Here is a 9,464-nt window from a genome sequence, read left to right on the forward strand (position 1 = left end):
CCTGGGAATAACACGTAATAACACTCTTGTGAAATGAGGTAATATAAACGTTTACTCCGTAGGGTTCTTGTGAGAGCTAAGTACATAAAAATACTTTGCAGTTCTCAAGTGCCATATGAGCACTAGTTTTCAACATAGGTATTGTGTATACTTATTTTTATATGAAGAAACACACATACCAATTTCTAGATAGATATACAGATATTAGAATTCACATCCTTCAGATATCTGACTTTTTCATATGTTCACTCTGGTGCCATCCAAAAACAACTATTATGTGGTAATCAACTCAGCATCCTTTCACCACACTGAAACAATATTAGTCTCCTAAACACTAGTGTACAAGATACATTTACTTAGGTAGAAAGAGACAGAAGAGGGTTTAACATAATATACATCAGAGTGTACAACATCATAAATTCCCTTTTAACACAGCTCTTCCCCCAAATCTGACCGATGACAGGGAGTGGTGGTTGGGATTAGGTGTCAATTTTGCCCTTGATGGGTCTTTGCTTCCCAGTCTTTGTTTTCCCTACTATGTGCGAGGTCCCTTGTACTTCTGCCCAGCTTTCTACACCCTTTAGATAGAGCATATTATGCTCCCAGAGGCACCTGGGTGGTTCAGTCGGTTAAGCGTCCGATCAGGATCTCACGGTTTGTTGAGTTTGAGCCCCGCACTGGGCTCTGTGCTGACACCTTGCAGCCTGGAGCCTGCTTCAGATTCTGTGTCTCCCTCTCTCTCTGCCCCTCCCCCACTCACGCTCTGTCTCTCTCTGTCTCAAAAATAAATAAATATTAAATTTTTTTAAAAAATAATTCAGCTCCAGGTTACATCCAAAATAAAAATATTGCTATGTGAGGGAAAACAAAATTATCAGTATTTAATCCACTCTGTCCAATTCTGCAGATAGTCTGATATAACTTGACATAAATAATTTTTATTAAATAGAAATATTAGGATTATTTAAATAGAAATTGTCTTTATCTTAAAAGTGATTTTGTGTAGTCCTAACATAATTATACAGAGTTTAAAGTGTCATTGATTAAAGAAGATTGGATGTTTCTATTAATGTAACTGAAAACTTTCTCCTTAAAATATTCTGTGACTCTCCATTTAGTGGCAGAATTATGTCTGTCTCCAAAATCAGTTTAGGCAAACTGACATACTCATTTAAAAATTAATTTTATACTGTTATGGAAAGTTGTTTAACTCTTATTTCTCTCACTTTTCATGGGTGTGTAGAAAGAATTCTTAGTTTTTTCTTAACCAACCTAGTATAAATTATCTATTGTATTCCATACTTTAAATTTTACAAGTTACAGAGAAGAAACTCATGCACTTAAGTGTCTTAGGAGCAATTAGAGAAGGACTGTTATATTTAAAAGTATTTGGCTTCTGTCTCTAATGTATACTTTCCAGAAATGTATTTTTTTCCACTTGAGACACATATTTATTTTAACAGTAGAACTTGTAATTTATTAAAACATTTTCACAGTTTTGGTAATGTCCTCTTTTTCTTTTATTTTTAAGAAGTTTTTACAGGTTTATATATACATTCCTAAAACTTTGTGCTTTCGAGCTTCAATTGAATATGTCAACTGGATAAATAATGATAAATATTTATATCCCACGAAGATTGGAAATACCTGAAAGGAGCATTCTTATTTAGTAGACAAATACGTTTTTAAAATGCATCCTCAGAATTCAAACAATATGTAAATCTCACAAATATTTGTTCACACAAAGTTAAGATGGTTCTAAAAATTTTTGGAAAATAATATTCTGGGGTTTATGTCCATCATGACAGAAGAGTGTGACACTCATATAGATAGACCCTAGAGAATCTCTAGATTCTCAGATAACATAAAAATGCATCAAAACATGAAAATGATTTTCCTCAATAATCTACTCTTTCCTGTAGGAGCATCGTATATCTTCATTCTTACCAGGTCTCCTTGTTGAGTACAGTATAGTCTCTCACCCCTTTTCAGGCTTAGCCATGAGACTTGCTTTGACAAAGAGAATGGGAGCCTATATGAGGTGTAGCATGTATGAATAGAAGATTTAAGCCCACTTGTGCAGGTCAATAAGTCTTCTTCTCTCTTCTTCCATGAGAATAACTTTCTCCAGTTCAAAGCTGTTTCTGGGTCGTGGAGTAGGACAACTTGAGGAGCGGAGCTGAACACAATAGAGCTGAGCAGGGCAGGACAGACCAGAACTGACCTACAGAATTGTGAGTGCAAAATAATTTTTTTATTGTTGTAATGCAGCATTTTTTTACTATTGATTTAGGGATTGTTTTCTTGCTACAGCAAAAGCTGACTAATAGAGACTTTCTATTTTTTTTTTTTTGAGGGAGAGAGAGAGAACCCATGAGAAAGAATCTTAAGCAGGCTCCATGCCCAATGCAGAGTCCAACTTGGGCTTCATCTCTTCGTGAGATCGTGACCTGAGCTGAAACCAAGAGTCAGAGTGGGAGTCGAAACCAACGGAGTCACCTACGCACCCCTAGCCTTTCTAAAGGTATGCTGCAAAGGGAAATAAAGCAAGCAGATAAGTAACAATATTTGTAGCTATCTATTGACTTATCTTGGTCCATGTCTGTCATTCACTCATGTATTCATTCTTTCCTTTATTCAACAAATATTTATCACTGTAGGAGCAAAGAGATGTCCATTTCTACTGGAAATAAAAAAAAATGGATATAGGAACCTCCAAACACACCTGTCCCCTTAAGAAATGTACTCTTTACCAGAACAGTGCACATTAATGTTGAAAGTTATTTTCTCTACTATACTTCAATACTGGATACTATATTGTGATATCAAGGGAAATTAAAATTTTATAATTATTTCTCTAAATCTGTGATTCAAGAAATACGTTGTAAATTATTTCCATATTTTATCCTATGTGATCACCATTAACAAAGTAAATAGCAAAATATGGTAAATATTGGAACCCTCTATTAACTTTTCATCTCTGGGTACCTATTTTCCCCACAGCTAGGGATATTTTCTTTCCCCAGAGAGTGTGTTCTACAACATACCCCTCAAAATCCTCATCACTGAGGGAGGAATTTAAGGAACTCTAGTACAGCATTCTAAGATTGAGCCTGAATACCCCTAAGAGTTGATTTTGTGCCCCATGTTTAGTTTTTGGGCATCATCCTTTTTTCCAAGGCAGAGACCTTACTTGTGCAGTAAGGAAGATTTTCATATTTCTGAATTGGATATTTTTTAAATCAATCAATTTCTTTCTTTCTTTCTTTCTTTCTTTCTTTCTTTCTTTCTTTCTTTCTCATTCTTTCCCTCTTTTTTTTAAATGAAATTCAATTGTTAGTTCACATGTTTTCTAGGCTGCAAAATTTAATTTCCTCTTCTAAATTGGATGTTTTTCAGTGTTAATGTATTGAAAGACTGAGAGCACAGGGAGTGGTGATAGGATGTATGATCATTGAATCGTCTATCAACACAGGCCTTATTTAGATATGCTTGAACTCTCTTTCTGTCACCATGACCCCTTTAAGACTGATTCTCTTTGGTTCATTCATGCCTGGAATATTCATAAAAGTGAAGAGTTCGAGGTACATGCTTCAGGAAGACTTATGCTTGGGACATAAGGATCTTTGTAAAGCTAAACGCACTTTGTTGGATACACCATGCATCACCCCCAACCTTGCAACGGAAAAAACCTGGTAAAAAGCAAGTTCACAACTTATCTTGAACCCATCAGAGTTCTGGCTGACATACCAAAACAAGATGCAGTCAGGTACCAACAAGGTGAGTGGAGCTAGGATTACTGACATGTTGGTGAAGGATGGTCAAATGCAAGGGTAGAGGGGCATCCAGGAGGCTCAGTCAGTTAAGCGTCCAACTTCAGCTCAGGTCATGATCTTGCAGTTCGTGAGTTCAAGCCCCGCATTGAGCTCTGTGCTGACAGCTGAGTCTGGAGCCTACTTCAGATTCTGTGTCTCCCTCCCTCTCTGCCCTCCCACACTCATGCTCCCCCCCCATCAAAAATAAATAAACATTAAAAAATACAAAAACCAAAAAACAAATGCAAGGGTAGAGCCTCTGGGGCTACAAATACACTGGGGAGTCTGCCATGTTACAGCTTCTTACAGGCTCTTTCACCATAATCCTCCCTAGGAAAAAAAAAGCGAGAAAATAGAGCAAGTCTCTCCTGCAGTATAGAATTAGGGGAAGGAACGAAATGCAGATGCATAGGAACAAACACTTAAAAAATTCATGGCGCCCTTCTCTCTTATTTCCTCTCTGGAACAAAACTTAATTTGGGAGGGAAGGTCAACAAACTCATGGCAGTTAGAAGGGAAGAGCAGGGGAAACAACTTCAAATGCTGGGGTAGCGTTAGTATGTTCAGAGGTCAGAAATATGCAAGTTAACAAACAGTGGCATGCTATCTCTGAAGCACCGAAAGAAATCAACTCAGAATTTTATGACCAGAAACAATATTCTGCAACAACGAGGATAAAATAAACATTTAGTTTTTTCAGGCAAACACAAACTGCAGGAATAAATGTTACAAAAAGTTCTTTAGGAAGAAGACATATGGTATCAAGCTGAATCTTGGATCTACACAAAGAAGTAAGGAACACTGAAAATGAAACAAGTAAACATAAAATAAAATTCTTTTTCTTTTTTACAAGGTTTTGATTGATCGGAAAGATCATTATCAGTCTGTGATAACAACAACAAAAAAAACATTAGTAATGTGTGTTTGTCACATATGTGAAAGTGACAGGTACGACAACAATTATACAAATGATGAGAGGGAGACAGTTGGGAATATGCTGTTGTAAAGCTTACACTACATATAAAGACAAAACTATTTGAAAGTACACTGAGTAATTAAATACATATAATCTAAATCCTAGAGCAGCTAACTGCCCTCCCCCTCAAATCGAGGAAACAAAATAACATCATAAAGAAAACTCAGTTAAAATCAGATAAGGCCAATGATGCCCATGAAATGTATTTTTTTTCCAGGTTGGCTGGTGTGAATGCTTAGAAGTGTTCTATAATCTTTTCAAACACATTTCTTCCCCTTTCATAGATAGTTTCCTCACATGCACGTGCTTCTAGCACTCTGGTGAATTCTCCCGCAACTCCCTCTTCAGATTTCTGACCTCTTCCCTCCCATTGTGCATCTTTCTCCTCTCCAGTACCCTGTCTTGTAAAGTCTAGCCTTATATTCCCCAAACTCTTAGCTCCGTTGCCTCAGCTCAAGGAGTACCCCCTACCTCTATTTGCAGCAGGGAATAAGCTAGAGCAATCATAGTGCATGTGATTAGTTTCTTTCTCAACTTTCAGAGATCATGATCCTTTGTTGCCTAACATCCAGTGTCTTGAAATCTGTTGTTTCATATATATATATATTTTTGTAAAATTTTGATTGTTTCAGAAAAGAATGCATAGTGATATATACCACCAATGAACAACCAGAAATTAGGGTGAACAGACATTTCACCAAAGAAGATACAAGTATAGCAAATAAGCACATGAAAAGATGATCCACATCATTAGGTATTAGAGAAATGCAAATTAAAAACATAGTGGCTTACCTCTAAACACAAATAGAATCATTAAAATTAAGAAGTGCACCAAGTTTTGGCAAAGATGTGGAAGAAATGGAATACTTATACATTATTGTTGGGAATGTAAATTACACAAACACTTTGGAAAACATTCTTTTCAATTTTTAAATAGTGAAACATACACCTACCATAATATCCATTCATTACATTTAGCTATTTAAGGAGATACGACATGAATATCTAAATGTAATGTGAGATCCTGGATTAAATCCTGGTGTTGAAAAAATTATTATTGGAAACTGGTGAAAACTGAAGAGCGTCTGTAGTTTAGTTAGTAGCATTATAGCAATGTTAATTTCTTCATTTTTATCATTGTACCATAGTTGTATAAGATGCTAACCTTAGGGTAAGTTAGATGAAGGGTAGGTGAGAATTTTCTGTACTTTCTTTGCAACTTTTCTATAAATCTACAAAAAATTCTGGGGCGCCTGGGTGGCGCAGTCGGTTAAGCGTCCGACTTCAGCCAGGTCACGATCTCGCGGTCCGTGAGTTCGAGCCCCGCGTCAGGCTCTGGGCTGACGGCTCGGAGCCTGGAGCCTGTTTCCGATTCTGTGTCTCCCTCTCTCTCTGCCCCTCCCCTGTTCATGCTCTGTCTCTCTCTGTCCCAAAAAAAAAAAAAAAAAAAAAAAAAAAACGTTGAAAAATAAATCTACAAAAAATTTTAAATTAAAGTAAGTTTTAAAAAACTATTGAATAAGCATCCTACAACAACACTTCTTTTGGGAAACTCAGTGAAACAAAAGTGTTGACATCATACTAGGAATGGCAGAAGAACATGAAATTCTAAGTGAACGGATCAGATTAGGGCATAAAAAGTTAAGACCACATTTCTCCTGGGGACTCTAACTTATATGCAGCCAAAATTTCTGAAAAAATACCCAAATGTAATTAAAACCTGGCTTTCATTGTGTTCATGATTGTAATTACCCTACATATTGCAAAGAATATATTAAGAGACATTGGGTCGATATCAGTGTTACTTGGAATTTTCTGTTTTTGTTTCCTCTGTTGTTATTGTTGATTTTGTTTATTCCTTTTTTCTCTTTCTGAGATAATATATCCCACAATTGCAATTTAATAATGAAACATGTTTACGTTTTAAACACTGTGTAATTAGTTAATAATGCATGCCATTACTAAGGAGAACATAATGTTTGTTACTTGGTTTGCACGTGTATGTGTTTATACATGTTTTGTTATGTTTGTACTGTTATTAATTATAAATACCTTATAATGTGTTTTTAATGGTCAGAAAATTTTAATGGTATCTAATTCTAGGTCAGATATGTGAATCTTCCAAATCTTTATAGGAATGTATGGGCCCTTTGTAGTCCAGGATTTCCATGACTTGCTACTTGGATTTATCTCTTATAAACTTACACTGACAGTATAAGAAAAATACTCTAGTATAGAATAAATTTATTTCATTGATTCTCATTTTAAATTCTGAACACTAATATAGTTCAGTATTAGGGAAGAACCAACCTCATTTAAGACTAGAAACATTCTTGTAAAGCTGTTAATCACTTTTTTTGTTTTCTTTCAAGGGTAAAACTTTGGAAGTCTATTAAATGTAGAAAATGTTCCACTGTTGACTAAGATTAAATGCCAAATCGTGAATGTTCTTGTGATAAACATATTAAGAGAGTCTTATATTTAATATTCTTGAAATCCACAGTTACCCATCGATTGTAGTCAGCCTAGTATAAATGAATCAGATTTTAATTTATAGCTATGAGAAACACTCACCAGGTTAGGAGCCACTGAACAAGATGATTTAAAAGAAAGAGCCTTTTGTTAAGTGCTACTGACCCTGCATTTGAAGGAAGAGAATTACCAACTTGTCATTTGACTCTGCACTTGAGAAGAAGCTCTAAATTTCCATTGTAGGACCAGTGAAACATAAGCTTGGATGTTAGAATTCAACATTACTCACTGTAGTAAGAGAGGCTTCATTAATTAAACATCCACAGTGTGCTAAGTGCTGCAGAGGGCAATAAAGACAGGTCCCTTGTCAGTGTGGAGAATGAAAGTCATTTCCTCTTGAGACCTCTGTTGCTGAGGTAAGTGCTACCCACCAAAGAAATAAACATGCCTCATCATGCACAAAAGAGTATAGTTTCCTCTGTTCTAATTCAAGGACCTTTCCTAGCTGCTTACCTATTCTTGAAGGACAGGGAATAGGCATGGACATCTTTGGAAGTCACACTCTGACTAATGATTTAATGTGTTTTATGACTTAATGATAGCAAAACCCCATGAACAAAGAATAGCCACCTAGCATGCCAAATGGGTTTATTCAGTTCTAGCATTGAGCTCCACCAACAGCACACTGCCACCTTACTGCCCACTTTGCTCTTCAACTCTGGCAAAATTCTACTCAACAGTCAAGTCCCAACTCACAAATCACTTCCTGTGTGAAGACTTGTCAATTCCCTTAAGAGCTGACTTGCTTTTGTCTGTAGTCTAAAAGAAAGCTTTCGTACTCTACTAAGAACTCTTTGTTGCTCTGGATTTTTATTTATCTGTTTTCTCTTTTGCTCGCACGAAACTGTGAATTCCTTGAACAAAGTGACATTTCTTGTTTTCCAGTAGCCATCAACAGTACAAAAGAGAAAGAAAATGAAGGAAAGAGCCAAATGGTGTCTAGGTAATAGAACATTTTAAAAGAGAAAGCAAGGAGAAAGGTTCTGTTTCATAGTGTCAGTGTTTAAATTTTGGATCAAGACAATACCTGTACTCCCTGGTGCTATCCCTTAAAGGAGGTTTGGAACTTAAAGTGAGGGTACAGCCTTATTCTATTTAATAATGGTTGTCACTATAGTGCCTGGAAGAGAACATTTTTTGTCAGTTGCTGAATCACTGATTCTATCCACTTCTCTCATTTTTTAGTTTTTATTTTTTTTAATTTCTAAATTTTCGATAGTGTGTGAGTGGGGAGAGGGGTAGAGGGAGAGAGAGAGTCTTAAGCAGGCTCCATGCTCAGTGCAGAGCCCAACATGGGGCTCTTATCCCATGACCCTGATATCATGACCTGAGCCGAAGTGAAGAGTTCAACCCCCAACCAACTGATCCACCCTGGCGCCCCTCTCATTTTTTAGTTTTGATCACAGTGTAGATTTGGAGACAGAGAACTAGTTCTTTCAAGCTCTGAAAGGAAACATTTATGTTTCCTATAGAAACAAATTTGGGGAAAATGTTTTTTTTTAATGTTTATTTTATTTATTTTGAGGGGGTGGGGCAGAGAGAGAGGGAGAGAGAGAATCTTAGGCAGGCTCCACACTCAGTGCAGAGCCCCACATGGGGCTTGATCTCAAGATCATAAGATCATGACCTGAGCTGAAATCAAGAGCCAGAGGCTGAGCCAACTGAATCACTCAGGCGCCTCTGGAAAAAAACTGCTTTTCTCTCTGTTTTATTTCAGTTTCCATAAAACAAAGGGTTTAAATGTTTTTACCCTTGTTAAATCTCAGCTACTAGAAATCATTGCTCCAAGCTTCTCTTTTTTTCTTCAAAATTCCATTTTTCTGCTTAAGCCAAGAGAACAGTAGAAGTCACCTAGAAGCATGGTTGATGAAGATAGCATTGAATACCAATGTGTGGTCTTTATACACACGGGAAGGTGATCTCAAGAAATCACTTTCTCCTATCCATTTTATGGATTTAATTAGAGAGAGAGAACTTCAAACTTTGTGAGAGACACCTTTACAAAAATGTTTATCTATGTGTGAATGTTTGTATATGTTTCCTTTCTTGGCATTTAAATGAAAACTGGTAGATTCTATAGTGTTTAAAAATATCTGAGAGCTTTTTATTTATGTTCTGTAATTCCTCACACATCAACTGAA

Source organism: Panthera leo, chromosome B4 (assembly GCF_018350215.1).
Source record: "Panthera leo isolate Ple1 chromosome B4, P.leo_Ple1_pat1.1, whole genome shotgun sequence".
NCBI lineage: Eukaryota > Metazoa > Chordata > Mammalia > Carnivora > Felidae > Panthera > Panthera leo.